At 42.8% G+C, this 9200-nt stretch overlaps 1 pseudogene; it reads right to left on the bottom strand.

Annotated features, from left to right (window-relative positions):
* Positions 1-1908: 1908 nt before the first annotated feature.
* Positions 1909-2529, bottom strand: LOC102861647 (annotated as a pseudogene).
* Positions 2530-9200: the final 6671 nt, after the last annotated feature.

The raw sequence follows: 9200 nt of genomic DNA on the forward strand, positions 1-9200 counted from the left end.
TATTTCACACAATGGAATACTATGCTGCTTTGAAAAACAAGGAACTCATGAAATATTATACAAAATGGGTGACCCTGGAGGACATTATGCTGAGTGAAGTATCTCAGTCACAAAAGGACAAATGCTGCATAATGCCATTGTTGTAAAATAAGACTGACAATTGGGTTGGGGGAAACCAAAGAAAAGAGGGGATAAGTTACGTATTGGGAGAACTGCTTAAAAGGAATATATGATTAGGTATTATGGTGGACAATGTTTGGTGGCACTCCCCCAAAAAAACAAGCTTGGAAGCAGAAGTGGCATTCACTTCCACAACAGCTTGTCTCTTGAAACCCTATGAAAATTGTACAGGAGGTGTCCAGGACTTTCGTTCATAGGGTCACTGTGAGTCGCCTGCGACTCAACTGCACTTAACAACAAACAACATTATTTTCATGGCAAGATTCCAGAAAAAGAAATGCATCGTAAAGTGGACTGTGAACTTGGTTGGGGCAGAGGATTGTATAATAATGAAAGAATTTTTTTTTCTTTTCAAAGAGAAAAGCAAACTGGGGGGAGGGGTGGGCAGGAAGGAAAATGTGCAACAATGAATGAATGAGGAAAAAAATTAAATGGGAAGAATATGCTGTAAAAAAAATAAAATAAAATTTAAAAAAGAAAAATAGGCTGTGGAACTTACTCTTGAACACAAAGTAACTGAAGGGAATAGAAGTAATGAAATCAAAGAGCTAAAGAGGAGATTTTAAACAACCGCTTGGGAAAGGAAAGTATTAGAACGAGATGTAGCTACCTGGAGTTTCAGAACCAAAATGGAAGAACACACTTGGGATTTCTCGAGCTGAAAGAACTGAAGAAAAAGCTCAAGCCTCAAGTTTCACTATCGTAGGAGTGTCTGAACAAAATGTTGACCACCACGGGAAGCATCAAATGAAGAAAGAAGGCATACGCTGGGTCGCTGGGTCACTGTACTTAAAAGGACTGGCTGATGTTTAGACATTTCAGGAGATAGCAGATAATCCAGCACTGATGGGATTAGAGGAAGAAGTCCAAGCTGCCCTCATGATAAATGAGTTTATAAGAACTGACGGGATAACCACTGAGGTGTCCCAGGAAACAGGAGCTACGCTGGGAGCTCTCAGAGTCATCGATGCCAAGAAACCTAGAAGAAGCTTCCTGGCCAACCGATTGGAAACAATCCATATTTGTATGCATGCCAAAGAAACCATCCAAAAGAAAGAAAATTATCGAACAAGATCATTAATATCACGCACAAGCAAAATATTGCAGAGGAAAATGTCAAAGCAGCAGTAACAGCCCAACAGGAAACTGCTAGAAATTTAAGCAAGTTGTGGAAGAGAACGAGGACTGAAGGATGCCACTGCTGATGCCAGCTAGACCTTATCTAAAAACAGGATCCCAGAAAGATGTTTACAGGTGTTTTGTTGACTATGCAAAGGCATCATTCTGTGTGAAACATAACAAATTATGAATACCATTGTGAAGAATGAGAGTTCCAGGACATTTAACTGTGCTCATATAGAATTTAAGCATAGACTTAAGAGGCAGTCATCAAAACACAAGGGATCACTGGGCATCTTCTGTCCCCCAGTTTGTACTTTATTTCAATTAAATGATACATAAAGTTACAGGGAAATGACTTCACGGTGTATTTATTTTAATAATATAAAAATTTACATGTTCAGGGAGCTCTGGTGGCCTAGTGGCAAGACACTGCACTGCAATCCCAGAGGTATGCAGTTCAAATCCACCAGATGCTCTGCTGGAGAAGGAGGGGGCAATCTCCTCCTGTACCAGTCAGATCTGATTTGACGGTACACGTAAAAATAATACAATAAAAAAAATTTACATGTTCACAAACACATAGAGCATACACTAATATTTAACATTTTAGTCTAGGTAGTCAAAGTCTTCTGGTATTCCAAAGTTTTTATCAATTTTATTTTTTTCAAATCCAAATTTTCTTTCTGCCCAAGACTTGATTGCAAATACGTTATCAATCCATCTGTTTGCAGCTTCTTTGGCTGCTTTATTTGCTTGATATGTTTCTTCCACAACTTGTGAGGCACATTCTTTATATTTTCCTACTTTCTGCCTTGAGCTGTTCCTGTTGGTACCAAAGGGAAGAAAGCTCCTTTGCTAGCTTGGTTCATTCTTCCGTCTCATGCCAACCAATTTCTGCTTTCTCGACACTTTTTTGTAGGTTTTCATGCTTTTGGCTTCCTTCAGACAACTGAGACGCCAGAATCTCTAATTTACATTTCCGTGCACAAAGAACTTTCCTTGGAAAAGCCCAGTAATAATTTGATGTTCCAATCCTCTCACAGTCAACCATACCATCATCACCCACCAAACTCTGAAGGACTTCGTTTACTGACATTGTGGTAATGCCTTTCTCTTCGGAACAATCTTCTCCATATCCTTTAGCTGAAATACATCTTTCGTCTCAAAAACTATTTCCATCAAGCGCATCCTCTTTTCTTCTGCACTCAGTCCTTTTTCCTTTGACATGGCTCAGACAGTGAATCTTCAGGCAATTTGTTTGCTTGGGAGAGGGGTGTGGCAGACCCCAGATTACTGTGCATTTTCTAATCTGCAGCAGTGTGTGCCAAGACTGTATCCCTTTCCTTAATCTGTGTGTTGTAAAATTCCAAGAAATTGAACTGCATGAAGAATAATAATATGGCATCAGAATTGAAGGAAGAGTCATTAAGAACCTCCAAAATATAAATAGTACAGCCTTGTTTACTGAAAACAAAGAATATGTAAAACACTTGCTATTGAAGAGCAAAAACTGTAGTATAGATTACATCTCAAACTAAAGAAAATAAAACCCTTCACAACTGGGCCAATAAGCCACATCATAATAAATGGAGGAGATGAAGATTACGAAGATTAAAGTGGTCAAGAAAATGACATTCTGTGCTGGTCAAATCTGTTGCAAAAGATCTCTTTAGCTGCTTAAAAAGCAAAGATGTCCCCATAAGGACTATTGTACCCTGACCCAAGACTTTGTACTATGAACTTTCTGAAGGACGATTACATCTTTGAGAAAGTACAGCCCTAGAAATAAGGGTAGTGAGACTTTCTTTTACATCTTTGGACAAGTTTTCCTGTGGGACTAAGCCCTGGAGAGGCACATCTGCTTAGTAAAGGTCACCCTTAGCGAGATGGAGTGACACAGTGCCTGTGACAGTTGGCTTAAAAATAAAACAGTTATAAGAATGGTGTGAGATTGGACATGAATGACCTAGTGGTAAGAAGCTGTGCTGCAGTCCTCAAGGCACATGGTTCAAACCCACCAGCTGCTGCAAGGGAGCAATCTCCTCCCATGCCATTTACAGCTTCTGAAAACCCGCTCTAAGTCTGTTTCTGACTCAACAGTACTCAACAACATACATACGTAAGATAGCAGGATATATGGGAGTTGGAAATGACTCGATGACATTTAACAAGGAGTTTACCAGTAGGACAGTGCAAGGAATGATCCACCAGGGAGAGGAAAGAGTACACAAGAAGGAACAGTTGGGCATTTTGATGAAACAATTTTGCAATTTTTAGGCAATTTTGTCTGTATGGCTAAAGTCAACGTCTTGAAAATGAGCACAATGAGAAACATTAGCCTGCGGGTTGGAAGAGGCCTTAGAAAACAATGAAGAAAGATGGACTTCATCCTATTGGTGAAAGGGTGATTTCCACTGATTGAGGTGAACATTCATGAAAACATGCAAGACTAACTTTGATGTCAAAGAAGTCCACCAAGTGTCTACCTTCCCTTGTACACAGGGTGCCTTTATAAACGGGGGGATTTATAAACCATGGGACATCACCTGAACACCCCTTACCACCAGGACCCACGGCCCCTCATTACCTCCACAAAGGGCTAAGTGAGCCAGCTATGTCTACAAGCATTGTTCAGTGAACGCTGAATACAGAGGGTGTTACTGGTATCAGGAGCAGTCAGCCTGGGATGTAAGAACCACAGAACCCTGAAACACAGAGGTAACCCCCATTGCCATCTCTCTATCAAGTGATCGTCATCAGTCTGACAGTGTAGGACGTTTTCTTATTCTCTGGCTCATACAGGAGTAGCCTCTGCCCCCGCTGTGTCCTCAGCACCCATGGTACATGTGAGGCACAGCACATGTCAAGTGAGCATAGCCAGGAATCCAGATATGTTCTGTGAAATCGGATGCTACATGATTTACTTGGAGGATGAGTGGACACCATATTACCTATTCCCTAGATTACAGCTAGCCCTGGTGGCCTAGTGGGTCAGGAGGTGTGCCCCCAACTCAAAGGCAGGAGGTTCAAATCTACCAGCCGCTTTGCAGAAGAAAGATGGGTGATCTCCTCCTATGTGATTTACAGCCTCTGAAAACCCCCTGGTGGGTCAGCTCTGAGTCAATTCTGACTCAGCCAACAACGAGCCTGAGTTTCAGTTCTGTTCCTAATTAGGTCTGGGTTTAAGCCAAATTTGCACAGAACTTGAAATAGTTCAATAAGATTTGTATTTAACATCACTTAGTCAAATGTTTGTCATAACACTTAATTTTGGTAGTTGCCCTGAAGTTGAGTATGACCCGTAAGTGACCCTGTGAACAACAGATGGGGACCCTGTCCCGTCCTGTGACATCCTCACCGTCTCTGACGCACTTGAACCCATTGCTGCCGTCACTGGGTCAATACATCTGGTTGAGGTCTTCCTCTATGTCGCCAACTCTGCACCTTTCCAAGAATGATGTCTCTTTCTCTAAAAAATAGACTATTTTAGCAACATAACCAAAGTATGTGGCATGAAGCTTTATTACCTTTGCCTCAAAGAACACTCTGGTTGTACTTTCTCCAAGACATATTTCTGTATTCTTTTGAAAGTCCATAAAATGTTCCGTGTTCTTCTCCAACACAACTCAAAGGCATCAATTTTCTGTCATCCTTATCCACTATCCAGATGGGAAAGACCACGGCCTGAATCAGACTCACCTTAGTCCTCAGAACTGACAGTTTTTACTCCTCAAGAATTCTTTTCTTCTTTTTTAAAATAATTTTTTATTGTGATTTTAATGAAAGTTTACAGAAAACTTGGATTTCTATTCATTCATTGTTGCACGTTTTCCTTCCTACCCTCCCCCAGTTCATGCATCTCTTTAAAAAATTCATTCATTGTTGTACAATTCCCTTCCCCAGTCCACTTTGCTATGTACCTCTTATTCTGGACTGTTGTCATGCCTAATCATATATTCCTTTTAAACAATTCTTTCCCTCATCATGCAAGCAGATTATCCAAAAACAACTGGAAAAGCATATCAACAGAGAACTGCCAGAAGTTCAGGCTAAGCTTAGAAGGGGCGTAGTACTAGGGATATTGTAGCTGATGTTAGATGGATCTTGGCTGAAAGCAAGGAGTACCAGAAGAATGTCTTTGTTGAAAATTGCCAAGAAACAAATCACAAAGAGAATTCAATGCAAATGAAGCTAAGCTCTTTCTATTGAAAACCTTCTGCTTGACTCAGGAGGGAGGGGTCAGCAAATACAATGCAAGAATCCTGTAAATGCTTAAGAACTGCCTTAGTGTCTATCCCTGTAAACATTAAAGGATTTCCTTAGTGCTTCAGGGTGAATTCCAGCTTGTACCAGTCTCCCTCACAATCTGAAGTAGCATTCAATTTATTACAAATACTTAGTATAACATTTGGCTTCCCATAGAAGACCTTGATGAGATGGATTGATTCAGTGACTGGGGTAATGAGGGTAGGTGTGTTAGAGACAATAAGATTGGCACAGGAGAGAGCAGGGTTTAGGGCTATTGTACATAGGGTCGCTATGAGTCGCAGGCGACTCAACATCTGTTCTAAAGCAGTGTTCATTATTCACCCCCTCTTTTCTTAGTTTCCCCCCACCCCCAATGTCAGTCCTGTTTTATAAGAGTATTATAATTTGGAGAGGTCTCTTACTGCAGACTTTCTCAGTGTAACACATCTGATCTCCTGACTGCTGATACCAAGGGTGTTGATTGTGAATCCAAATAAAAGGAAGTTGTTGACAAGTTCAATTTTTTCTCCATCTCTCATGATGTTGCCTATCAGTCCTGTGGTGAGCATTTTTGTTTTCTTGACTCTAAGATGCAATCCATAGTGACAGCTGACATTGTGAAATGGGGGCCTATTTGCTAGGGAGTTGCTGACCCGAAGGCCAAGCCTCACTGGTGGGTTTGAATCCACCAGAAGCTCTGCAGGAGAAAGAGAAGCACTCCCCTCCCATGTGATTTAAAGACTTGGAAACCCAGTGAAGGCCAGTTATGAGTCAGTTCCAATTTGAGGGCAATGAGTTTGATACACGTAATAAACATTAAAGAAACTCTCCTAGCTACATGAAGTCATCTTTAACACAACACAGTAATAATAATGTTTTTTATGCCATAGAAAAGTGTCCATTGTTGTTGTTATTAGGTGCCGTCGAATCAAGTATGACTCATAGTGACCCTATGAACAAAAGACTTAAACTGTCCTGTCCTGTGCCATCTTCACACTTCCTGACACACAAGAGCCCATTGCAGCAGTCACCGTGTCAATCCACCTGGTTGAGGGTCTTCCTCTCCTTTGCCAACGCTCCACCCTCCCCAGCATCATGTCCTCCAAGGAATAGACATGCCCAAAGTCTGAGCCTGAGGCTCAATTTCAAAATACTTTACAAAGGTTGAACACGGACGTACACACGGGCCTTCATTGCTCACACAGTGCTGGTCTGTGCCTGCTGAATCAATGATGGAATGAAGGGCAAGTGGGAGACCCGCCTTTGCCTTGATAATGAGCAAATGAACATGGTCATCTTGTGTCCGCCTGTCATTTCTTCCTTGATGAGAACTGCTGCCTTCACGCCCATTTCACAGATGAAGACATTGCGGCTCAGGGACCTCCAGCAGCCTGTCGGCGTGTGGGAGCCGGGGTCCTGATCCTGCCTCCTGTCTCCACGTTCCCTCCTCTCTCAGCCTTAGAACCACTGGATTCTGCCTTTTCAAGGGGAAGGATAAGACTTGAAACATCCTGGGAACATCTTGGGTCTTTGTACCAAAACATATTCCCCTTAATACCCCAGAGATACCAGGAGAGAGCCGAGGTCCCCCTCAGTGGGAGGCCGTGAGGTCTGTGGGGACACGTACAGAGCTGCCTAAGAGGCTTCTTCCCACCGAGGATTCTTGAGGGAAGGGTCATAGTGGGGCTCAGAGCTGCTTCACCAAAACACCATGCTGACCTGGGAGCTCCAGTCCAGTCACACATAGAGGAGCGCATTCCCGTGCAGACAGTGCCATCTGCTGGCCTCTCTGTGGTGTGACACATTCTGTGATTTGGAAACAAAAAAATACATTTCTTTCGTTGCCTTCTAATTCCTTTCAGATGCACAATGACCTTGAAAGACAGAGTAGAACCGCCCCACAGGGTTGACAGTGTTGTAACTCTTACATATACAGACTGATAACATGTTTTGTCCGCAGAGCTGCTGGTGGGTTTGAACTAGGAATTCCTGTCTCTCACAGAACAAAAGCATTCCAGAAAGAGCATTTCAAAGCCGTATAAAATGCCGGCTTGATTCAGTTGTACAGCAAGTAACTTTACTGTGTGGAGTAAAAATTGAAAGCATGTTATTAACTTAGCATTTAAAACAAAATAAAAGTTAAGTAACCACCTGTTAATTTTTGTTGTAATGTATCATCCACTACCACCCATAGCGACCCTATGAATAATCGCTCTGAACGCTGCCCTACCCTGAGCCAACCTCAGCATCTCCAACACTGCTACCCACACTAACCTAATTACTGTATCAGTTCATCTCATCCAGGTCTTCCTCGCCTGTGCTGTACCTCCACCCTTCCAAGCATGATGTCCTTCTCGAAGGACTGGTCCCTCTTGGCAACATGCCCAAAGTATGTGAGGTGGAGTTTCAAGTCAATAAATATTTTTTTTAACTAAAAAACTCAAACTCATTGCTGTCAAGTCAGAACAGACTCATGGCTTACCGTCCAGTGAGTTTTCAGGGACTGTAAATCAGACAAGAGGAGACAGGCCATCTTTCTCCGGCTGAGAAGCTCACGGGTTTGAACCACCAGAGAAAAAGCCCCTCTGGGGTTAGCAGTGCAACTCTCCACACATTGTGTCAGCTTGTCCCTCTCCAATGAGCAGCCCCTACTACCAACATGCCCAAAGCATCTGAGGTGAAGCCTCATCATCTTCGCCTCCAAAGAGCACTCTGGCTGCACCCTCTCCAAGACATTTGTCTCTTCTTTTGAATATCCATGGGATGTTCAGTACTCTTTTCCACACCAGAGCTCAAAGGTGTCAATTCTTTTCTGTCATGCTTATTTGAAGTCCAGTTCTCAGATGCATAACAAGTCACTGGAAAGAACAAGGCCTGAATCAGATGCACCTTAGTCCTCAAAGTGACATCAATACTCCTCACTAATTTGAAGAGGTCCCTACCTGCAGTGCAAGTACATCTCCTGATTTCATGACCGCTTGTCCCAAAGGTGTCAATTGTGGATCCAAGTAAGATGAAACTGTTGACAATCTTTTCTCCAGCTATTACAATGTTGACTATTGGTTCAGTGATGGGAATTTTTGTTTTCTTGATATTGAGATGCAGTCCATATTAAGGTTATATTCTTTGATCTTCTGCAGTAAGTGCTTCAAGTCCTCCTCACTTTCAACAAGGTGTTTCATCTGCATAACAGAGGTCATTGATGAGTACACACTGTGTACACACATTCACACTGTGTGTCCATGTGCCATGCCTGTGGTGTCAAGGGCTTATTGTTCAAAATGGCTTTCCTGTCCATTACCATTGATTTTACCACACAGATAGGCTGGATGATACAAATAGGACGTGTTAATCTTAACCTATCCACAAGAGGATTGGCTCGTCTGGCCATGAAACTGAGCAGATTCAGGGGCAGATTTTGGGAATCTCACTGCCAGCAAAGGAGCAGCAGGAATGTGGTGCATTCTTCAGGGTCACAGAGCCTGTGCCACTCAGGTTAAGGCCCAGAGGAGCAGCCGCTGCTGCTGCCACTGCCACAGAGAACCAGAGACCCAAGAGACTGACCCTGAGGCTGCTCCACCCCCACATCAGAGCCAGAACCACGGCCTTCACCCAGGCTTGCTGGAGGGCTGAAGGAAGACACCACAACT

Source organism: Elephantulus edwardii, unplaced genomic scaffold (genome assembly GCF_000299155.1).
Source record: "Elephantulus edwardii isolate Elephantulus edwardi_28Jun2011 unplaced genomic scaffold, EleEdw1.0 scaffold00002, whole genome shotgun sequence".
NCBI lineage: Eukaryota > Metazoa > Chordata > Mammalia > Macroscelidea > Macroscelididae > Elephantulus > Elephantulus edwardii.